Source organism: Delphinapterus leucas, chromosome X (genome assembly GCF_059928025.1).
Source record: "Delphinapterus leucas isolate spDelLeu-1000000601 "Yukka" chromosome X, BTC_Dleu_Yukka2, whole genome shotgun sequence".
Lineage (NCBI taxonomy): Eukaryota > Metazoa > Chordata > Mammalia > Artiodactyla > Monodontidae > Delphinapterus > Delphinapterus leucas.
Window position 1 is genome coordinate 29,287,424 of NC_143150.1, and position 25,770 is coordinate 29,313,193.

The following is a 25,770-nucleotide window of genomic DNA, read 5'->3' on the forward strand; positions in this document are numbered from 1 at the left end:
CCCAAGCATTGCTGAGTGCTCTCTAGAACCCCAGTCCCTTCCAGAAGTAGTGACCTTGAGGACTCTGAAGTCACTGGTGAGGAAACTCCAGGCTGGCCTAGGACCTGAGGCTTCCCATGAATGCTGCCCAGCATAGGGTGTCATCTTCAAAATTTGTGGAGGAGGGGAAACTCATTTGGGACTGCAAAGATCAGGGAAGGCTTCCCAGAATAGGCGGGGTTTGGGCTGGACCTTGAAGGGCAGTCCTTCAAGCTGGAACAGCTACTGCTCGACTTTGATGATGCCAGTATGGTCCCCAGTGCCCAAAGTTCCCCTCCTGAACAGCTAGCCTCTGAGTAGTGGCCAGCAAGCGTGGCCAGCAGGCTCACTGGCTAAGGCCAGAGGGTTTCTTTGACCTGAATGATCCAGATAATGGCCCCAGATCCTTATTTCGCTGAGTTCCAGGAAGAACCCTTAGCACATCACATTCCTGAGCAGAGTTTCCATCTGTCGAGTACAGTTGTACAGTGAGCGATGCTTTCATTTCGAGGGACTGAGGGCTCTAAGTTGGTGACTATATAAGCTTAGACCCCTAGGGAAACAATGAAGGCTTGGGAAATAGTGAGGTCCTTGTGGAGTTTCAAGCCTATTTCCAGTGGCTAAAAGGCACTAATGAGTATAATGCAGGCAAGCGACATTGGTTCAAACAAACAACTAATTGGAGTTAAGAGAAGAAGTGTGCAGAGGCCCCTAATGAATGGATATGCTAATTGGTCTTCTTTGCTAGCCCCTTGGGCTTTGGCTGTGACATAGACTAACCTATTAGATGCCTGCTCTGTAATAGCTGCTGAATGCTGGGGCCCTTTATTGCCATGGTAACATTGATGTCGAGAGTCTAGCTGAGCCCCGGATCTCTTAATTTACTACTCAGGCGGCTACAATTCTTTGGGTTTTATTATTCTTCATGCCCCGGGTGCCAGAGTGGCAGTGAATCATGCTTATTCATCCTCTGCACCACCCACGGTGTCTTTGAATAAGTCAGGGTGTCTCTTACTGTGTGTGATGAGCAGATTATTAAGTTCGAGCCTGTTTCTGCCTTAGCTAGACTAGTGCCTCTCAGAAACCCAATGTACCTCTCTAACCACTTGCTTACCTGATACATCAGATGGCTTTTGGTGAGCGGAGCGATGGCACTGCAGTGGGCTGGCAGAGGCCCAGCCTCCCAGGAGCTTTGTGCTTGCTTGGTGGGCAGGGAGAAGCAGAGCAATATAGGTGGGACAGCACCCACCAGGAGCATGAACCTTGGAGACACATGCCATCCAAAGGGAGCAGTCAGAAGGGGAGAAGAGTCACTGCAGAGAAGGTCCTGGCTGGGAACTGTGGTGCTGGAAGTTTCAGTCTCTCTAGGGTCAGGGGGAAGGGCCTGGGTAGAAAAGGTGATCCCTCGTTCTTCGTGACTCCAGAGGAAGGGAGCAGCCACCAAAAGCTAGAAGTTACTGGGAGGATGGATTTCACTTTATTTTCTCAAAGACACTTGTTTAAAAAAAAAAAAAAAGCTGGAAGCTGGTCACAGAGACCAGCTGCCTCTGAAACTTAGTAAGTAACTTGTCACATGAGCTGCCCAAGCTTTGGTCTCTCAGTATAGAGATGTTCTAAGATGTTCTAAGCGTGCACAGCCAGGGGGTGAAGAGTAGGACTCTTCCAATTTTGAAATCTTTTGTGTCTATATATGATGTTGTTTAATTTATCAGGACATATGCTAAACTTGGGTGATACTTTATATGCACATGTGCTTGCTTTAACAGCGCAAATGCTAAAATTGGGATGATACTCTATATGTGTTTGTCTGTGTCTATCTCCAGCCATAGATGAAACCTTGCAACAGGTGCAGAGGTATTTTCCTGACACCCCTGTTGCTAAGAAATGGGCAACCTGAAGCTTAAAGATAAATCGGTCAATAACCCCCCAAATTACAAATGACTCTTGCTAGCAGAAGAGATTCTTGGTTTTTGTGGGTTTTTTTTTTTCCATTTCACTGCAGCATTTGACTGGGCATCCTCATGGGAGAACTGGCAGACTAGAGAAAACTGTGGGCTACACAAATTCAGAGCACCTTTACAAGGTTTTTCTTTCTGTTTATTGGGAATGGAGGGTGTAGGTTGAGGGGGAGAGGTTTTCTTGAGCTAACTAGAATCTAAGAGGTAGCATTTTCCCCTGTGACAGGCTGGACAGAGAGGTGTAAACATAAAGACAGTCAATCAAGTGTGCAAAGCACAGAAAGGGGCTGTTAGGCAACACCGGTCTTTTCCACCAAAGCCTGCAAGCCTGTTTATTATCAAGCAGCAGCATTTCCCCACACAAAGGACAATGATATTAATCCAACCTGAACCCACTCTGGATTCAGCAAGCACCAGTCAGAAATCACAGTGGCTCTTAGCGGCCTCTTAAATCAAAATCAAATTCATAAGCAAGAGCTTAAGGTCTCTCCATCAACATCCCTGATTGGTTACTCACTTGCTGTAAGACCACAGGAATGCCAATTGATTTCTCTATTAAACCATCTCTCCACCTTTAAAGATAATAAGTCCAGTGTCCCTGCTTCCTCACTCTCAGGAATGCTGTGGGCCTAGAACTCTTCGGAAGAAAATGGCAAGAGAATTCTGAAGTTGGGTGGAATTATTGCTCATTAGGGAGTATATAGCTTAGTGTTTAAAAGCATGAGCTTTATAAGTGGTACTGGATTTGAATCCAGTTCCCACTCTTAATAGCTGTGTAACCTTAGAGAAGTTACTTCACTTCTCTGAGCTTCAGTTTTCCCATCTGTAAAATCATCAGATTGGCATAGGATCAAATGATGTAATTTATGTACAGTGCTTGGCTTAGTTCACTCAATTATTATTATTATTATTGATAATAATACAAACCAACCAAACAAAAATACCTTGTCCGTTTCAAGGGCGCTTCCTCACAAGGCCAATGACCAGAGTAGGGGAGAAAGCTCCCTCGGGTTGTAGGCAATGACCCCATCTGGCCTACTAATGTCTCTCATGCTAGGGATTTGGGGCCAGGCAAGAGGGAGAGGGTATTTGGAGGTGGAGTGAGAGGTGAAATGTGAAGGCAGACATGCTAAGCCTGAGGTGTTTTGGAGGCAGATAAGGACTTTGAGGACCCTCATTCACACCACACCGTGTAAAACAGCAGGTCAAACTTCAGTGCACTAAAAAGTCACCATAAGAGCTTGTTAAATGTGCTCATTCCCGATTACTCTGCAGATTACTTATTAATTTCAAAGGGAAAATGTACCTTTGCAATGAAGAGTTCTAGAAGACACCACCTTACATAAGTGATCAAATTTAGCATCACCAATAACAGGGCAATTGCATGTGAACCTCCTGATGTGACACAATGGGAAGTAAACAACGTTACTTCTGTAGTATTCTTGCCAAAGATGTTTAATATGAACCTAATCGTAAGGAAACAATCAGACGACTCCAGACTGCAAACAAGACAAAGGACCTGGACTCTTCAAAAATATCAGCATCATTAAGAAAAAAAGCCAAAGGTACTGTTCTAGAATCTAGATTAGAAGAGACTAAAAAGAAAAGACAATCAAATGAAATCCATGATTCTTGACTGAATCCTGTATCAACACAAACAGCTAGGATGTTTTGGAGATAATTTGAGAAATTTTGATATGGACTCAATATTGAATAATATTACTCTATCAATGTTACATGTCTTGGATGTGATATGGTGTTATTATTATGCAAGAGAATGCTTTTGTTTGTAGGAAATACATGCTGAAGTATTTAGGTGCAAAGTGGCATGATACCTGCAAGTTAATTTCAAATGTTGTAGCCAAACACATACATGTTTTTATTACATGTGTGTATGTGTGTATGGAGAGAGAGCATATGTGCAAATCTAAAATGTTAATTTCCAGGTGAAGGATATGCTGTTATTTATCATAGTTTACTTTCAGATTTTTCCAAATAAAAAGTTGGGAGCAAAACATAAATTCTTTCCTAGAGCTCCATCCCACATGTGCCTTCTCATAGCCTCAACACTCCCTTGCACCCCAGTTCTTAGATGCCTAATATCCCCTGCTGCATAGCATCAGGAAATAGTTGGAGTTAAGGAGACATGAAATCAGGGAGAGCTCCATGAAGGCAGCTACACCTGAGCTTGGCCTCCAGGGTTGGGGCAGGATTTTGCTAAACAGAGATAGCAGGAGAAGAACTGGAAGAAAGAGGCAACAACTCAAATGAAGCTCGAAGAATATAGAACAGAGGTCCTCAACTTTAGTGGACACAGAGTCACGTGAGGAGCTTGTTACCTATGCAGATTCTCTGATCCCGACTCCAAAATTCTGATTCTGTAAGCCTGAAGTTGGGCCCAGAAATCTGAAGGTTTAAAGCATGAAGATGACTCTCCTGCAGAGGTTTGAGGACCATGATTTGGGAAACACTGGCATGGGCAGCTGCCTATTCCACATACACACAGAACTGGCCCTGTCTCTCTCGTGTTCACCTATGAATCTCTCATAGGTGAATTGTCACCAAGGCTGATGTAAACCTTCAGGGGAAGTCCTCTGTACTAGACCTGTTAGTCACGGTGTCTGCCGTGTCCAATACTCTCCTCACTGCCTCCTGGTCAGGAAAGCAAATCCAGCTAGTTGTGGGATAGGGGTGACCTTGACTGTACCAGGAATGGGCCGCAAGATTTGGTGACGGATAAGGTAGCCAGGCATAAAGAGTTCTGTCCAACAGGATTGATGGCATCAAGCTAGGGCAATCAGACCAGCAACCTGTGGACCTGTTCATATAGACTACAGGGAGAATTTTCTAGTCCCTGGCAAGAGGAGAATAGAGCAGACTTACAGAGGGAAGCAGCGACGTTATACAAGAGGAAGGGAACATGACGCTGAGGACTAGAGCTGCTTTGGAATCTAGTAGGTCTTCCAGGCTATGTGTTTCGTCATCATAATCTTTCTTTTCTTGAGGTATCCTAAATAGACCTCTGTTAAGTATGATAAAAGGATTAAATTAATGTGCCTTCTATGAGGTTCCCAGTTCTTAGAGAACTGCTAATGCCCACACTGAAAAAGAAAGTGTCTCTGGGGCATGTTGCTGCTCACCTGAGGAGCTGGCAGGACAGAAATAAGCTAATTGTTTCCCTGTCTTTTGCCTCTTCAAACAGACATACAGCTCAAGAAAAGAGACCCCGAGTCTACTTTCTCGAGACCCTCCTTATTTCACACATGCCTGCATCCCAAATGCCTCCCTTTCCTATCCCCAGTCCTCCTTGCTTGGTTCACCGTGGTGGAAACTCCAAGTTATGTAGCCCTTTTCTGAACTGTTTGCTTCCCATCAACTCTGGCTCCAACCCAAGCGGAGCCCAGCTTGGTAAATCCATGCCTAGAAGTCAAGAAGTGAAACAATCGTCCTCTGTTCAGACAAGAGCAACAGCTGCTAGAGGGGGTCAGGAAGGGGAGAGCCAAAGGCTGTGGGGAGGCTAATTCTGCTGCTCGAAACTGCCAGTGGGCCATTCGGCCAGGAGAACTGGTTATCTGGCTGGACTCTCAGACCCAAAGACACCAGCACATTGTAGATTTTGGATGCAGGGTGGTGAAAGAAAAATTCATGGTCCAGTCAGACTTTAGGACTCCCAGCCCTCAGCTCTTTGCAGTACCTCAGTCCTTACACCACCCTTCCACCCTGCCTTTGTGGAAGGAAGCATGATGTGGCTAGGCGTTGACGTTGTCCTGCCCTTTGCCTCTGGGGATTCTGTCTTATGGCAGGATGACCAGAAGCTGTCAAAAGGAAGATTCCTCAACCTACTCCTCTACCACCTGAAGACTAGGACACTAGCCTCTGAACTCACTAAATATACAAGGTATAGAGAGGAATTCTAGCCTCAGATCTGCTAGGAATGTACAGTATAATGTTGGACTAGTTAGTCACTTAAACTCTTTGGACCTGTTTCCTCAAAGGGCTGTTGTGAGGACAGCATGCGATCACTCTGGTGCAAATGCTAGACAAATCATCAGGCCTTCTGGTAGAGCAGTCCTCTGGGGACATGATAAGGGGGAATGGCCTCACTCCTCCACAGCCTCCTGTTTCCCCTCTCCCCAACGCTGTAGGGGCAGCTGTAGCTCCAGCTTTAGTGAACAGAGAGAATGATTGCCTGACATCCCAACATTGTTGAAGCTAAAAAGAGTTTGTAGATAACAAGAGCAAAAGACCTATATGAACAAAAGGGGTATTTGGGACTCCTGAGATTAGAAATGTCTACCGAAACCACTTTATACAATTAATTTGCAGGTTAGAAATATATGGAAAATGTGATCTTGGGATCCCACCATTGTATACCCCCTAGGTGGCCCAACAAGGATGTAGAAGGCCCAGTGCTTTTTGATGTAGAGCTTGGCAAGTAACCCCCAAAGAGCTAAAACTAGCCGGTTATTTATGAAGTATCTAAGGTGCTCCAGTTGTTGTGTCCTCTGGGAACTTTTGTTCATCAGGATGAATATGCCTGACAAAAGCCTGACTGTTACAAGAACCATAACCCTGGGCAAACAGCGTGATTAAGCAGATAGGATGATAGATTAAAGACTTCCATTAATCTAGGGGACAGAGGGAAAGACAATTATAATCAGATACTTTAAACCTCTTCTCTGCTTAATGGAACACCCAAATCATCCAACTTGAAAAGTAAAGTCAGGTCTAGTGACACATAGGTATCGGAGAAGGGCAGGGAGGAATGACATCATACGATGCAGCAACTACTCCTGTGTACGGCTCAGGAAGCAACAGCATCCTGGGAAGAGAGTGTGGGTTCTGGAGCCAAACAGATATGGGTACAGTTCCCATTCCTGACACTTCACCTGTGTAACCATCAAGACTTGTGATGGTTCTGAGATTTTATCTTACTTGCAAGCTAACAACTTAGCCTGCCACAATTTTTTCGTGGATGCTGGCAGAAGACATGAGACTCCTGGGTCAGCAATAGTAGTAGCCAGAGTATAAGCTTTTTCTTGTGTCAGTTCCCCTTGCCCCCAAGTCTCATAGGAGCTACTCAGAAAGGGCCAGGTGACACCTGCGCATGCAGTGGGTTGTGTTACAGGAGAGCAACACTGAGCTTAATGAGTCTGAATCTTTTATGATGAGCAGTAAGTTTGCCTTTCCATTGCTCCACAGGGAGACACTGTGTCTTCCAAAGCTGTTCACTATACAAATATCCTTGAAAAAATAGTCCAGAACCATGTCAGTCAGTGTCTCTGTTCACAAGATGTGGAAAAACATGAGAGATCCATGGGAAATTATCTCACAATAATGATCATTAGCAAGTTATTGAACCTCTTTTTTTTTCACCTGTAAAACATGTATTATAATATTGCCTATCTCATGGAGCTGTGAAGATTAAATGAATTCATACATGTTAAAGCACTAGACACCTAGAAGATGCTCAACAAGTGTTAATTTCATTCCTCTCACTCTCACTTTCTCACCACTGTTACTAGAAGGCCCTACTATTCCACACTTCCTGGTTTGTTCCTGCAGTCACTTCATGGCTCCCAACGAAGACTTCAGTTTATTTCTCACCACCTTTTCTCACTAATTTGCTAGTTTCCATCTACGTCCCGTCAGGATTTAAGTCCTGCTTAACTAATCAATTATTTATTTAAAAGATATTTATAGGACACTGACTATGTGTCAGATACTGTGCTGGGTGCTGGTGATACAACCAAGAAAGAAAAGGACACGGTCAACAGCCTCATGGAGCATGCCCTTTCTTTGGGGAGATCGACATTAAACAGATAAGTCAGAAATTATTGGTCACCAAGAAAGCATGACATATGGAAGAGAGCATTATCCCCATTTCCCTCGTTTGATCTGCACTGCCTCACTGAGAGACACTGTCCACGTAGGATCATATCTCTTACCACTTTTCCTTGATGGAGTCAACTTCACTCCTAGGCCCTAACTAGGTGAAAGGTCAATCTAAACTTGTGGACCAGCTAGGATGTAGAACACTGTCCAAGGAGTGGAGTCCTATTACTTTCCAAGACAGGCAGCAGTACTGGTGATAGAAAGTGGGGTCAGAGAAATAAGGCTTCTATAATCTGCAGAGGACTTGAAAGAACAGATCCCAGTTGACATTCTTTAAGAGAAAATACAGCTGCCAAAGGTGGTTTTTGTTTCTTTGTTTGTTTTGGCTGCACTGTGTGGTGTGTGGGATCTTAGTTCCCTGACCAGGGATCCAACCTGGGCCCGGGTTGAAAGCGCTGAGTCCTAACCACTGGACCACCAGGGAATTCCCCAAAGGTGTTTTTGAAAGCAAATCTGTTGGCCTTCACTTTTAAGGAACCTACACAGTGCCCTCATTTTTCACAATTAGCTACACAAACCTTCCTCCCCTTCTTCAAAGGTCAGCTTCACCTCTGGCATATAAAGAAATGATCATGCACTCCAAACCAGCGAGATATTTTCTCTTCCTTCTCCTAGCTGAATTTTTTTTTCTCCAATAGGATTGTAAGAACCTTGAAGGCAAGGCCTGTACCTTACACTTCTCTTGTAACCCACTTCTACTCTTTCCCTTCCCAGCAAAGCCTGCATCTGTTCAGTGACAAAAATCTGTTCTCAAAAAACAAAAACAAAAACAAAAACAAAAACCTAACTAAAAAAAGGAATGATGCTATGGAACGGCATGGTGTTTACAAGCACATTCGTGGTTATTTTATTTATAAAAATTCCCAGACTTCTCTGGTCAGTCACTCTTATGGTATCAACAAAAACATTTTTTTTTCCCAAGTATATTTTGTTAGCCCAAACAGATCCGTCTCCCTAGTTTCACAGATAGAAAGTCAGGTGTTAATTTGAACCAATCCCGTGCTAGTACAGTACTGCTAGGAATAGAAGCAACGAAACATTATCCCTAACTCTCTTTAATCAGTAGCTCGGTCTCTTTCTTAGTCTAATCCCCTTGATCATGAGTCAGGGACCTTTCCAAGCGGTATGCCAAGACTTCTGTCACTGTTTCTCCCCAGGGCAGGGGGCAAGCCGTGATTAACTTCAGGGGAGGGCATGAGATAGAAGATTGTTACCTCTCAGCTATTGTAATTTGGAGGTCAAGGGGAGAAGCCAACTCATTGGAGAGAATGAGATTGGAGGGAACTTGAAGTGCTTGTAAGGAGACCCTCACAAGACGGGAAGAAGAAGCTATGACAACTGCAAAAATCAGCCCAGGCACTAAATCTGGCAGTTCACTTATCAAGATTGAACCTAGGAGACTTTGGAAAGTCAATAATTCCTTACTTGGTTCTAGAGAGGAAGATGGTGTAATGGGGAAAGCATAGAATTTTGACTTTGATAGCCCACTGTACTTAATTAAGTCTAAAGTTAATATATTGACATACCTCTTAAAAAATGTGAGCAACTTAGAGCACTATAACTGTAATCACTTCTCTCCAGACATTTCCTCCTTTAACAAAAAACTGTGGAATATCATATACATACAGATTTTAAAATAGACTTTGTTTTTTAGAGCAGTTTTAGATTGCTAACAAAATTGAACAAAGTACAGAGAGTTCCCATATACCCCCTCCCCTCCCCCCCACACAACCTCCCCCACTATCAGCATCCGCCACCAGAGGGGTACATTTGTTACAATCGATGAACTTACATTGACACATCAGAATCAACCAAAGTCCTTAGTTTACAATGGGGTGCCCTCTTGGTGTTGTACATACTATGCATTTTGACAAGTGTATAATGGCATGTATCCACCATTACAGTATCATACAGAATGGTTTTACTGCCTTAAAAATCCTCTGTCCTCCATCTATTCATCCCTCCCTCTCCACTAACCCTTAGCAACCACTGACCTTTTCACTGTCGCCTTAGTTTTACCTTTTCCAGAACGCTGTATAATTGGAATCATACAGTAGGTAGCCTTTTCAGATTGGCTTCGCTCACTAAAGTATACACGTTTAAGTTCTTCCATGTCTTTTCATGGCTTGATAGCTCATTTCTTTTTAGTACTGATTACATACAAATGTGACGCATAAAATATTATCGTGTAGCCTAATGAAAAAATTTTAAAAGCTAATGCCATAGGGAAACCACTACCCAGGTCAAGAAATAGAAGATTGACAGCACTCAAGAAGTAACCATCCTCCTGTGTGGACTTCTAAAAGACAACTAGTCTGGACTCTTCAAAATATAAATAAGATGAAAAGAAAAAGTGGAAGGTTTGTTTTAAGTTAAAGAAATCTAGAGAGACAAAGCAACAAAATGCAATATGTGAACCTTGTTTGGTTATTGGTTCCCCACCACACACCACCCAAAAAAAGGCCCATAAAAGACATTCTTGGAGAAATTTGAATATGGACTGTTTATTAGATGATGTATAAAATTATGTTAATTTATTCAAGAATGATAATAGTATTATGGTTATATAGGAAAACGTCCTTATTTGGGGGAGATGCATGCTGAAGTATTTAGGGATGTTTCCTGATGTCTGCAACTTATTTTGATATGGCTCAGCAAAAAATATATATGGATATATATGGAAGTTCCACTTCTGGCAGGACAACGTGAGGAGCTCTGTGGACCAGCTCTCCAGTGAAACTGGTGAAAATTATGAAAAAATACGTACAACCATTAAAAAAATCTCTGGAAATTATCCTAAGGACATACAGAAAATGAAGAAACATCTACTCAGTAAAAAGTCTACTAAAATTTAATGAGAACATGGGGAGTATGTGGTATTGGAACCAAGGCCCTTTCCCTTCCTCCCCCTTTTCTAGCTCTGCAAGAAGGAAACTCCTCTCCGGATTGGTGCAAGCAAGAACACAGGGCTCCACCTTTCCCTAGCTCCCAGTTGGAAGGCTATCTTCTTAGAAGGCGCAGGATGTGAGCTTTTCTCATCTTGCCCTTAGCTACCTGTCGCTGAGGCTAAGATCCAGTGACCATGGCCAAGAGGCGCAGGCTTCCTTCTTTTACCCAGCCACCACTTGTGGGATGGAGACTCTACCCTGGGCATGGCACCGCTGAAAATACTGGGGCCCCATTACCCTTGTTCTGGCTTGTAAGGTGGTGGTTCTGTGCTGGGAGAAGCAAGCGTAGAAAACTTGAGGCTACTGCCCTCCATTCCGCCAAATACTAACCTCCTAGAAGCAGAAGAGAGGAAGGAGCAGAAAAATTATTTGAAGAAATAATGGCTAAAAACTTCACAGATTTATTGAAAAACATTTGTCTACACATCCAGGAAGCTCCATAAACTGTAAGTAAATACAAAACAAGACAAAAACAGGAAATGCAAGGAAACACGAAACAAGGAATTCATAAAGAACTCTTACAACTTGATAATACCAAGAGAAATAACCCAATTAAAAATTGGGCAAAGGATTTGAATAAACATTTCTGCAAAGAAGAAATGCAAATAGCCCATAAGCACATTAAAAGGATGCTTGACATCATGATTGATCAGAGAAATGCAAAATTAAAAGCACAATGAGATGCCATTCACACCCACTAAGATAACTATAATAAAAGGTCAGATAATAACAAGTGTTGTCAAAGACTTGATAAAATTATAACCCTCATACACTGCTGGTGGGAATGTAAAATGATGCAGCCACTTCAGAAAACAGTCTGGCAGTTCTTCTAATGGTTAAACATAGAGTTACCACATGACCCAGCAATTCAACTCCTAGGTACATACCCAAGAGAAATGAACACACATGTCCATACAAAAACTTATATACAACTGTTTATAATATAGCAGCATTATTCATAATAGGTAAAAGGTAGAAACGACCCAAATGCCCATCAACTGGTGGTGAATGGATAAACAAGATGTGACATATCTATACAATGGAATATTATATGGCCATAAATAAGAGTGAAGTGCTATTATAGACTGAATTATGCCCCACCCCACCCCCGAAAAATTATGTGTTGAAACCCTAACCCCCAATGTGACTGAATTTGGAAACTTTAAGGAGATAATTAAGGTTAAATGAGGTGCTAAGGGTGGGGTCTTAATCCCATAGGAATGGCATCCTTGTAAGAAGAGGAAGAGATGCCAGAGATCTCTCTCTTTGCAGGCACACAGAAGAAAGGCCATGTGAGGACACAGTGAGAATGTGGCCATCTGCAACCCAAGAAGAGGTCTCACCAGAAACCAACCCTGGTGGCACCTTGATCTTGGACTTCCAGTCTCCAAAACTATGAGAAAATAAGTTTGTTATTTAAACCTCCCAGGTTGTAGTATTCTGTTATAGCAGACCAAACAGACTAATACAATTACTGACACATGCTACAACATGTATGAACTTTTAAGATACTGAATGAAAGAAGCCAATCACAAGAAACCACATATGATTCCATTTATATGAAATGTCCATAATAGGCAAATCTATAGAGCCAGAAATTATATTAGTGCTTGCTGGGAGGATGGGAGGATAGGGAATTGATAGCTAGAAGTATGAAGTTTACATCTGAGGTGATGAAAATGTTCTAAAATTGAATATGCTGATGGTTGCATATATCCATGATTATACTAGAAACCATTGAGTTGTACATTTAAAATGGGTGAATTGTATGAGATATGAATTACATTTCAATAAAGCTGCTAAAAAATATATGTAAGTATACATGGAGAGATATAAAGCAAAATGCCAAAATGTTAGCAACTGTTATATCTAACTGGAGGGTACATGAATGTTACTTGTATTATTCTTTCAACTTTTCCTGTATCTGTGAAATTTTCCATAATAAAAAATTGGAAAAAAATAGAAGTCCTCCAGTGTGTCCCTTCCTGATCACTCCCATTTTTCCTTTTCCAAGAAATAACCAATATCCTGACTTTTGTTAATCATGTCCTTGGTATTCTTTATAGTTCTACCACCTATGTATGAGTTCCTAAGCAATGTAGATTAGTTTTCCCTGTTTTTCTGCTTTATATACATGGAGTCATACAGTATGTAATATTTGTTCTTGGCTTGTTTCCATCAGTGTCATGTTTGTAAGGTACATTCATGTTGTTGCATGTAGCTGTAGCTCATTAATTTTCACTGCTGACTAGTTTTCCATTGTTTGCAAATATCACAGTTTTACCCTTTCAACTGTTGGTCAAAATTCAACTGCTTGAATTTTGGCTTATTCAAGTGTAAGGGCTATTAAGACAGTGCTGCTAAGAACATTCTTGTACATGTCTTTTGATGAACATATACACAAATTTCTGTTGGGTGTATATATAGAAGTGGAATTGCTGGGTCACAGAAAATGCATTCGTTTCAAATCTGCTAGATAATGCCAAACTTTTTCAAAATGGTTAAATCAAATTACATTGCCACTAGCAGTGTGTCAGACTTTCTGTTGTTCCATATCCTTGCCAGCAGTTGGTATTGTAAGGATTAAAAAAAAAAAACACAAAGCCAGCCGCCATTCTGGTAGATGTGTGGTGGTATCTCATAATGGTTTTAATTTGCATTTCTCTGATAAAGTTAAGGACATTTTCATATGTTTATTGGCCATTTGGATTTCTACTTTTGTGAAGTAACTGTTTATGACTTTTTGCCCATTAAAAAATTTTCTTATCATTTTCCAGCAGTTCTGTATATGTCCCAAGTCCTAGAACTTTATTTGCTACATATATATTGCAAATATCTTCTGCTACTGTATGGATCAATTTTAATTTTCTTCACGGTATCTTTTTTTTTTTTTTTTAGTATGCGGGCCTCTCACTGTTGTGGCCTCTTCCGTTGTGGAGCACAGGTTCCGGACACGCAGGCTCAGCGGCCATGGCTCACGGACCCAGCCGCTCCGCGGCACGTGGGATCTTCTCGGACCGGGGCACGAACCCGCGTCCCCTGCATCAGCAGGCGGACTCTCAACCACTGTGCCACCAGGGAAGCCCCTTCATGGTATATTTTAATGAACTGTTTCATTTTAATATAATCAAAGTATCAATTTTTTCTTTTATGGTTAATAGTTTTGTGTACTGTTTAAGAAGTTCTTAAACTTCCAAAGCTGTGAACATAATCATTTACATTGTAAAAGCATAATTTTGCCCTTCAGATTTAGATGTATAATCTACTTGTACTGATCTTGGGATATTAATTGAAGTAAGGGTCCAACCTCTTTCCTTTTTTCCATATTGGTACCCAATTGTCCCAGCACCATTTTTGAAAAGAAGCATCTGTGTCTCTTGGCTATTCTTTCAAAAAGAATTTGCCATCCAGCTGCAAGGAGTGCAGTTAGATGTCAGCCTCAAGGTGCAGCACCTTTGAGATCGCTAAAGCATTTAAGCAGAAGCCAAGCTCTTCCCACGCAGCCCCTAGCCAATGAGTGAGCATGGGAGGCGTACTAAGGCCTGATCCTTTCTGCCCATTGAGGGATTCCTCTAATGAACTCTTCATCCAGGATGCCAAAACTTTCACGATCTGAGGTTCTCCATGCCCAATCCTGCTTTCCCTTCCTTTCAAACATTACCCTCCAATAAACCTCTTGTACTTTGTACTCCAATTCAGTGTCTCCTTACCAGAGGACCTAAACTAACACATCTACTACCAGGAGTGATCCAAGAAACCAGGTAGTAAAATGGTATTTGGGGGATGGGATTACTCACTAGCAGGCTGTCACCATAGACCCCATCCCCAGTGGTATGTGGGGTATGGATTGTCCCAGGCACCAGATGGTGGCGCACTTGCTAAAACTTTCACAAGCAGTGTCTTGGGGAAATGTTCTGTGGAAGGGAATGCCTTGTCAGTGCAATGATTCAGGCTTTTGGGAAATGGGTTGGTGCAGGGTGGCGGGTGGGAGAGGAGAAGAGGGAATCCTACAAAGACAATGAGATTTGCCAGCTGTCATTTAGTTGCATTGATACCTACAGAAGGCTAATGAAAAGGTGAGGGCCGTTAACAAACAAATACTGTGAAATCCAGAGTGTCTCTTTGGTAGCTTACACCGAAGCTCTTATCTTCTGCGGTGGAAGAACAGAAAAGAAATCTCAAGACCAAACTCAGGATTTTAAAGAATCCAGGTTCTTTAATCCAGGTTTAAAACTTCGAATCCAGCTTCGAAGATGACTGTTTGGCAGAGGCAAGTCTATTTTGTTAAAATCAGAGTCTTGGTTGGGAAAACTTGGGACACATGTTGATGAGTGACCCTGAACATTTTGACGTCTCCCTTAGTCCGTTTGGGCTACTATAACAAAATACCACAGACTGGGTGACTTATAAACAACAGAAATTTATTGTTCACAGTTCTGGAGGCTGGAAGTCTGAGATCGGGGTGCCAGCATGGTTGGATGAGGGCCCTCTTCCCAGGTCTCAGACCTCTCTCTGTGTCTTCACATGGTGGAAGGGGCTAGCGAGCTCTTTGGGGTCTCTTTTGTAAGAGCACTAATCCCATTCGTGAAGGCTCCACCCTCATGACCTAATCGCCTCCCAAAGGCCCCACCTTCTAATACCATCACATTGGGCATTAGGATTTCAACATACGAATTTAGGGGGGACACAATCATTCAGATCATAGCAGCTCCCCAGACTAGCATTGCCAGATTTAGCAAATAAAAATATAACAAAAATTAAAATATTGCATGGGACATACTTATACTAAAATTTTATTTATTTATCTGAAATTCTAATTTAACTGGGCATCCTGTCAATTATCTGACACTACTACCCCAGGCCCCTCTGCACCCTCAGAACCTGCACAGATGGCCCATTCCTTCTTCTTTTTTTTAATACAAATTTTATCCACATTGTTTTTTGGTAATTAATTAATTAATTAATTAATTTATTTTTGGCTGCGTTGGGTCTTCGTTGCTGTGCGCGGGCTTTCTCTAGTTGCGGCGAGCAGGGGCTACTCTTCTTTGAGGTGCACGGGCTTCTCATTGTGGTGGCTTCTCTTGCTGTGGGGCACTGGATCTAGGTGCATGGGCTTCAGTAATTGTGGCATGCGGGCTCAGTAGTTGTGGTGCCTGGGTTTAGTTGGTCCGCAGCATGTGGGATCTTCCTGGACCAGGGCTCAAACCCATGTCCCATGCATTGGCAGGCGGATTCTTAACCACTGCACCACCAAGGAAGTCCCCCATTCCTTTTTATTAAGAAATAGCACTCCAGCCCACCCCCATGTGGGAAGACACTGCAGAGGCCTCTTTCCCTCAAGGCAACAGGAGACCCCCCCCTCAGGATCTGCCCCCACCTCTTCTCCTGTTGGGCAGGCATAGCTGCATAACCCATCTAAGAACAACATGGGCCTGATAGGAGAGGACAGGGCCTATAGCCCAAGGGATCCACACAAATTAGCTAGAATGTGTCAGCAGCAGTCAGAAGGGTATTCATGGGACCTGATTTTGAGGGTGCTCAATCAAGGGGGCCATGTCATAAGACTGGATAAGGGAGAGTTTATTGATCTGGGGGTACTCTCTTGGGTTACAAGATCTAATCGCTGTAATAGTTCATTTTTTTAAACATCTTTATTGGGGTATAATTGCTTTACAATGGTGTGTTAGTTTCTGCTTTATAACAAAGTGAATCAGTTATACATATACATATGTTCCCATATCTCTTCCCTCTTGCATCTCCCTCCCTCCCACCCTCCCTATCCCACCCCTCCAGGCGGTCACAAAGCACCGAGCCGATATCCCTGTGCCTGTAATAGTTCATTTTATGTGTCAACTTGACTGGGCTAAGGGATGCTCAGATAGCTGATAAAACATGGTTTCTGCGTGTGTCCGTGCGAGTGTTTTTGAAAGAGATTAACATTTAATTCCGTAGACTGACAAAGAGATCCACCCTCACCAATGTGGACAAGCATCATTTTAAAAGGCGAAGGAAGGGCGAATTTCCTTTTTCTCTTCTTGAGCTAGAATGTCCATTTTTCCTGCCCTTAGACATTGGAGCTCCTGGTTCTCAGGCCTTTGGACTCAGAAGAAATTATAGCACCAACTTACCTGGTCTCCGGCTTACAGACAGCAGATCATGGGACTTCTGGCCTCCACAACCATGTAAGTCAATCCCTATAAATTTCCTCTTATATTTATCTATATATATCCTATTGATTATATTTCTCTGGAGAGCCCTTATTAATACAGATTTTGGTACTTGGGGTGGGGTACTGCTGTAACAAATACCTAAAAATGTGAAAGCGGCTTTGGAACTGGGTCATGGGTAGAGGCTGGAAGAGTTTGGAGGTGCGTGCTAGAAAAAGTCGACATTGCCATGAATGGACCATTAAAGGCAATTTGCATAAGCGCGCAGAAGAAGGTAAGAGTGTAGAGAGAGCTTCAATCTTCTTAGAGAATACCTAAGTGGTCATAAACAGCCTGGTCACAGTATGTCACGGCATGGACACTAAAGGTCATTCTGATGCAGTCTTGATGGAAATGAGGAACATCTTACTGGAAACTGGGGGAAAGGCCATTCTTGTTATAAAGTGGCAGAGAGCTTCACTGAAGTGTGTTCATATCTTAGAGTTTTGTGGAAGACAGAATTTGCGAACGATAAAATTGGATATTTCGCTGAAGCTATTTCAAGCCAAGTGTTGAAGGAGCAGCTTGGCTTCTCTTGAATTCTCATAGTAAAATGAGAGAAGAGAGAAATGGCTTAAAATTGTTAATCAAAAGAAAAACAGAAATTAATATGTATAACTGATTCACTTTGTTATAAAGCAGAAACTAACACACCATTGTAAAGCAATTATACCCCAATAAAGATGTTAAAAAAAAAAAGAAAAACAGAAATTAAAAGTTTGGAAAATTCTCAGCCTATCCATGTGGCAAAAGCATATTCAGATGAGAACACTAATAAGCATGACCAAGGGATGCTTTGATAAGGGGATTAGTAGGGGTGTCAGCCATGGACTTAATCAGCCACCTCAGCAGGAAAACAGCCAATTTGAACTGAAGGAGGAGACAAGAAAGAATGAAAGGAAAGTTGTTATTAGACTTCTTAGATTTTGCAGGACGGGACCATAGAGCTATTCACCTACAAAAGTACAATATTCTTCAAGACAAGAAGAAGGACCCAAAGGCAATTCAGAGATTATCAGGGCTGCCTCCTTGGTTTCAAGAGCGGGGGGCCATCTCCAGAGTTTCAACAAGCCAGATGACTCCCACTCAGAGCTGTGGGTGCTAGAACCCCTGCTCAGTGGAGTCATGGGGGGTAGGGTCACCCCCAAGACCCAGACTGATAGAGCCACTAGCATGTGATTTCAGCCCAAGAGAGCTGCCACATGGTTCAGCAAAGCCATGAAGGTCAAGTGTCCCAGTGTGTCCTGAAGGCAGGACGCCTACCCCAATGTGTCCAGAAAGCAGGACCTCTGCCCCAGAGGGCAAAGAGTTACGTTAAAGAAGATTATTCTCAAGCCTTAGATTTAATATTGTTTGCCTTGGAGTTTCGACTTGCTTGGAACCTGCCACCCCTTTCTTCTCTCCTATTTCTCCCTTTTGGAATGGGAACGTCTGCCCTATGCTGGTCCCACCATTGCATTTTGGAAGCCCATAACTTGTTTGATTCCACAGGTTCACAGCTGGAAGGGAATTTGCCTCAGAATGAATCATACCTTGAGTCTTATCCATATCTGGTTTTAGATGCTATTTATTTTAATTTGAATAATGTATTTTATTTAGCCTATGTGGTATTATCATTGTAATCAATATCAAAATATTTATGAGATAGTTTATATTCCTTTTTTTTTTCTTGGACTAAGTCTTCAAAATCTGGTCTGTTTCACACTCACAGAGCATCTCGATTCGGGATAGCTTCATTTCCAGTCCCCAGTAACCACATGTAGCTTCTGTATTGGGCAGCCTAGGTATAACCCAATCCTGTCATTTAAAAGAGAGAGAAACCAAGGATCTGAGAGATCTCTTAGAGATTCTCCAATAACAAAAGAGTTTACATTTGGAGAAACGGTTGTATACCAGATTTTCGCTCCATCATGCGCCTTTGGGAAACAATTAGATGCTATTTAAATGAGACTTTGGACTTTAGACTTAAGTTGATGCTGAAACGAGTTGTCTTTTGGAGCTGTTGGGATGGAATGGATGTATTTGCATGCAAGAAGGACATTAATTTTGGAGGGCTGGGGTGGAATGCTGTAGTCTGAATGTTTGTGTTCCCCTCAAATTCATATGTTGACATCTTAACCCCCAAAGGTGATGGTATTAGTAGGTGGAGCCTTAGGGAGGTACTTGGGTCATGAGGGTGCAGCCCTCATGAATGGGATTAGACCCCACAGAGCTCCCTAGCCCCTTCTGCAAAGTGAGTACACAGTGGGAAGGTGCTGGCTGTGAGCTAGGAAGAGGGCGCTCACCAGGACACGACCATGTTGGCACCTTGATCTTGGACTTCCCAGCCTCCAGAACTGTGAGTAATAAATTTCTATTGTTTATAAGATACCCAGTCTGTAGTATTTTGTTATAGCAGCCTGAACGGATTGAGGCAATACTCCAGCCAGGACCCTGGGAGAAAGATGCACATTTGCTGCTAGGGTGACTCCTAGGAGCCTGGGCAACGTGGTGACCCACGCTGAGTGCGGTAAAAATGCCTGAGTTGCTACGGGAGACAGTGGAGGAAGGGATTAAAAGGCGCAAGGAAGTAGGCATGCTGCAGTGTATATATTATGTGAGACCAAAAGACCCACTGGAGACTATGTTCCATGCAAGGGCTCACTGTTCAGCAAGGCCATGAGGAAAGTGCTAGTGAGACAGGCAGTAGCATTACTAGGAAGCTGAGTACTCATTCACATATATATATCTGCAATGAATGAGCAGCAGCCTGAGAAAACCATGATTCCTTGCCAAGTTCCTAAACCTGACTCAGTTTTCAGACCTAGAACCCACTGGCTGAAAAGGTGGCCAGGTCCCCAGGAGGAAGGACCCTAAATCACTATGGCAATTACAGACCATAATACTAACCCCAGTTCTTTCCCAAAGGGACCTATTGCCGTTTATTTGGGTGACTGTACATTGGGGAAAGGGGAGACATTTAGAGGAATACTGGACATTGATACCCAGAGACTGAAAGTGTCATCATGGCTCCCTTTAGAGAGTGGATTATAGGGAGACCAGATAATAAATAGAGTCCTGGCAAAAAGACACCTTACAGAAGGTCCACTAGGTCTTTACATGTACTAGGTGCTCATTTCCCTGGTCACTGTGTCTTCACTGGGATTGGCATACTCGACAGCTGGAGTAACTTTCACATTGGGTCTTTGTCTTGTGGTGTAAGAGCTACAGTAGTGGAAAGGCCAGGTTGAAGTTTCTAAAGCTGCAGCTGACAGTCGAGATAATAAATAAAAATCAGTATTCCATCCCCTGCCCCAGGATGGGGTATGGCAGAGATTGGTGCTACCTTAAGGATCTCAAGCATGAAGGGATGGTGTTCCCCATTTCACACATACACCAGTATAGACCCTGCAGAAATGAGTAGAACTTGAAAGATGACTGGAAATGACCGAAAGTTTAAGCAAGTAGTAGCCAATCTCAGCTTCTATGCCGGTCATGGTATCTTTACTAGAGCATATTAATTTGGCTTGTAGGTACATGATATATGGCCACTGATTTGGCAAATATGTTCTTTGCTATTCCAAACAAGAGAGAGGATCAGAACGAGTTCACATTTATGTGGAATGTATAACAATATTCATTTAAAATTTTGTCCAGGGATATGTTACTTCTTCTCCCTTCTGTTATAATATAGTTCAAAGAGATCTGGCCTCTCTGAACAGCCACAGAAACATCACATTTATCCATTACATTGATGACCGCATCATGCTGATTGAGCAGGACAGCAGCAGATGGCTAGTGCTCTGGAGGCCTTGGTAAGACACATGTGCTCCACATTGTAGGAGATAAAAACTATAAAGATTTAATGAAGTTTTTTTAAGGATCCAGTGGTTAGGAGCATGCAGGAAAATCCCTGCCAAAGTAAAAGACAAATGGTGGCATCTTATAATGCCTACTACAAAGAAGAAAAGCACAGTACCAGGAAGAACTGTTTGGGTTTTAGAGCAAACCATTCCATACCTAAGAACACCGATCCACTCATATACCTGGAGACATGGAAATCTACCGCCTTTGAATAAGTCACAGAGCAGGAAAGGGCTCTTTTCAACAGATCCAGGAAGTAAAAGCAGCGCTGCTGCTCAAACCATATGATCCAGCAGACCCTATGGAGTGGGAAGAATAAGGGGTGAGAAAATATGCATTGTAGAGTTTATGCCAAGTCCCAGTGGGCTGCTGTTACAAAATGGGGACAAGATGAAATATGAATGGAGCTTACATAATCCATTTGGACGACTCCTGGTACTCCTTTGCCTTGCTGCATTTTAACTGTGAATGGACAAGTGCAGCAACCCCAAACCGAGGTGTGTATGGTTGCCAAGGGCTCAGATTTCGCAGTAATGAGGGTTTTACTGACAACACCAAGTAAGCCACCAGGGCTAGCAGAGGTGGTATCTGAGGGTGAGAGGAATTTAGGATGGATAGTAAAGGAAGGAGACAGCACACATAAAGCAGCTCCAGAATTTTTAACCCATACCACTGCAAAAAACATACCCACTACCTAGAGTACACTATGTTTACAATTATTTTGCTTTTAAGTCTAGGTTATATAGTCAAAATATTGTGTTCAAAAGTTTCTTGGGTTAGTTCTCCCTCCACTCCCAGCCCCTAAAATGGCTGTATTATTTAGCAAAAGTAGAGTAAAGCAAATGACTTTCGTATATTGATTTTGTATCCAGCAACCTTGCTAAACCTCTAATTATTTTCATGCAATTATTGCTTAGTATTTTCATTGTATTATTTTTTAAAATATTACCAATTATACACTACTGTTTTGCCTTGTTTGTTGTGGATTTACCCACATGATCACCAATTCTTTCTCACTATTTCTTTTTGTGATTTAGACCTTCTTTTTGATATCACTTTTTTTCTTGATGTACATCCTTTACTAAACTCTCTTAAGTTTTTATCTGAAAATGCCTTTATTTCACCATCACACACAAAAGATCATTTTTCCTGGGTATTAATTCAGAACTGACAGACTTTTGCCAGCCCCGTGAGGATATCATTGCATTATCTTCTTTTTATTATTATTTATTTATTTATTTACTTTTGGCAGCATTGGGTCTTCGTTGCTGCACACGGGCATTCTCTAGTTGCAGCGAGTGGGGGCTATTCTTTGTTGTGGTGCGTGGGCTTCTCATTGCGGTGGCTTCTCTTGTTGCGAAGCTCAGGCTCTATGTGTGTGGGCTTCAGTAGTTGTGGCGCACAGGCTTAGTTGCTCCGCAGCATGTGGGATCTTCCCAGACCAGGGATCGAACTGTGTCCCCTGCATTGGCAGGTGGATTCTTAGCTACTGTACCGCCAGGGAAGTCCCTCATTGCACTATCTTCTGATTTTCATTGCTGCTATTGAGAAGTCTGCTGGCAGTCTGTCTTTCCTTTGTGGGGGATCTGTATTTTCTCTCTGGCTACTTTTTTAAAATTAAAAATTGTATTGATAGAATTTTAGATTTACATACAGTTGTAAATAGTCATACAAAGATATACCTTGTATACTTTGCCAAGTTTTCCAGTGGTAACATTTTGCAAAAACAATGGTATGATATCACAACCAGGATATTAATATCCACTGATCTTATTCAGATTTCCCCAGTTTTACTCACATTCATTTTTGTGTATATGTCTGTGTGAATGTATATTAAGTTCTATGCAATTTTATCACCCATACAGGTTTGTGTATCCACCACCACAGTCAAGACAATAAACAGTTCCAACACCACAAGAATCCTTCATCTTGCCCATTTATAACACACCCATCTCCCTCCTACCCCCTCCTCCTGTCTCTAATCTTTGGAAAACACCAATCTGTTCCTCATTTTTATAATGCTGTCATTTCAAGAATGTTATATAAATGTACTCATACAGTATGTAACTTTGGGGGATTGGCTTTTGTCACTCAGCATAATTCCCTGGAAATTCATCCAAGTTGTTGTGGGTACCAATAGTTTGTTCCTCTTTATTGCTGAGTAGTATTCCATGGTATGTACATACAGCACTTTCACCATTCTCCCATTGAAAGACATCTAACCAATACCATATTTTGCCCAAAAGTTGCCATGAACATCCAGGAACTGGTTTTTGTGTGAACATAAATTTTCTTTTTTTGTGTGATAAGTGCCTCTGGCTACTTTTCAGATCTATTAATCTCTGGTAGCCTGGTTGAGTAATAGAATAGAGTTTTGATGTAACTCAGAATGTAGCACAGAGAAACAAGGAGATGATAAATATGAAAGAAATTAAAAGAGATAGAAGATGGTATGAAAGTCCAATATACATCTTATTGGAATTTCAGAAAGAGCAAATTGAAAGAGCTGAGGAGAGATAATACTTAAAGAGAAGATGGCTGCAAATTCTCCAAAACTGGTGAAAATATCTGAATCCATAGATATAGGAAACACAATGTATACCAAGCAGAATAACTAAAATGAACCTAGAGTGAAATTCAAAAAAAAAAAGACACATGCACCCCAATGTTCATTGCAGCACTATTTACAGTAGCCAGGTCATGGAAGCAACCTAAATGCCCACTGACAGATGAATGGATAAAGAAGATGTGGCACATATATACAATGGAATATTACTCAGCCATAAAAAGAAATGAAATTGAGTTATTTGTAGTGAGGTGGATGGACCTAGAGACTGTCATACAGAGTGAAGTCAGAAAGAAAAACAAATACCGTATGCTAACACATATATATGGAATCTAAAAAAAAATGGTTCTGAAGAACCTAGGGGCAGGACAGGAATAAAGACGCAGATGTAGAGAATGGACTTGAGGACATGGGGAGGGGGAAGGGTAAGCTGGCACGAAGTGAGAGAGTGGCATGGAAATATATACACTACCAAATGTAAACTAGATAGCTAGTGGGAAGCAGCCGCATAGCACAGGGAGATCAGCTTCGTCCTTTGTGTCCACCTAGAGGGGTGGGATAGGGAGGGTGGGAGGGAGACGCAAGAGGGAGGAGATATGGGGATATATGTGTACATGTATAGCTGATTCACTTTGTTATACAGCAGCGACTAACACAGCATTGTAAAACAATTATACTCCAATAAAGATGTTAAAAAAACCAACAAAACAGAACAAAACAAAACACCAAAACTCTATTCCAGCATTACCCTGATACCATAATCATAGAAAGACATAAAAAAGCGAAGTGCAGACCATCTTCAGGACCCTAGACCCTTCAGGAACATAGACACAAAAACGTCAAATAAAATTTTAGCAAACGGAGTCCAGCAATATATAAAAAGGATAATAAACCATCACTAAATTATTATTTCTCCCAAGAATCAAAAGTTGGTTTAACATTTGAAAATCAATCACTTTAATTCCCCACATTAACAGACTAATGCATAAAAAAAGCTTTAACAAAATCCATCATCCATTCCTGATAAAATCTCTCAGAAACTAAGAAGAGAAGAGAACTTCCTCAACTTAATGAAAGCAACTATGGAGGGCCTATAGTTAACATCATAATTAATCATGAAAAAATGAATTATTTCCTCTTAAGATAACAAAGCAAGTATGTCTGCTCTCACCACTTCTATTCAACATTGTATCAAAGATTCTAAGTCATGTAATAAGGCAAGAAAAAGGGAAAAAAAGGCATACAGGTTGGAGGAAGAGGTACAATTTTTATTCACAGGCAACATGATGATCTGTGTAGAAAATCTTAAGGAATCTACAAAAAATTGTTATTACAGCTAATAAGTGAGTAACAAGGTTGCAGAATATGAAGTCAATATACGAAAATCAATGGTATTCATAATTCGAAAAGATACATGAACCCCAATGCTCATTGCACCGCTATTTACAATACCCGGGACATGGAAGCAACCTAAATGTCCATCAACAGAGGAATGGATAAAGAAGATGTGATACATACATACAATAGAATATTATCAGCTATAAAAAAGAACAAAATGATGCCATTTACAGCAACATGGATGGACCTAGAGATTATCACACTAAGTGAAGTCAGACAGAGAAAGACAAATATCATATGATATTATGTGGCATATCATATGATATTATATGTGGAACCTTAAAAAATGGTGTAAATGAACCTATTTACAAAACAGAAACAGTCACAGATGTAGAAAACAAATTTATGGTTACCCAGGGGGAAAGTGGGGGAAGGATAAATTGGGAGGTTGGGATTGACATATACACACTACTACATATAAAATAGATAACTAATAAGGACCTACTGTATAGCACAGGGAACTCTACTTAATACTCTGTAATAACCTGTATGGGAAAAGAATCTAAAAAAGAGTGGATATATGTATATGTATAACTGAATCACTTTGCTGTACAGCAGAAACTGACAAAACATTGTAAATCAACTATACTCCAATAAAAAATTTTAAAAAATATCAATGGTATTGGGTTTCCCTGGTGGCGCAGTGGTTAAGAATCCACCCGCCAATGCAGCGGACACGGGTTCGAGCCCTGGTCCGGGAAGATCCCACATGCCACAGAGCAATTAATCCAGTGTGCCACAACTACTGAGCCTGCGCTCTACAGCCCTTGAGCCACAACCACTGAGCCCATGTGCCACAACTACTGAAGGCCATGCACCTACAGCCTGTGCTCCACAACAAGAGAAGCCACCGCAGTAAGTCCGTGCACTGCAATAAAGAGTAGCCCCTGCTCACTGCAACTAGAGAAAGCCCGCGCACAGCAAAGAAGACCCAACAC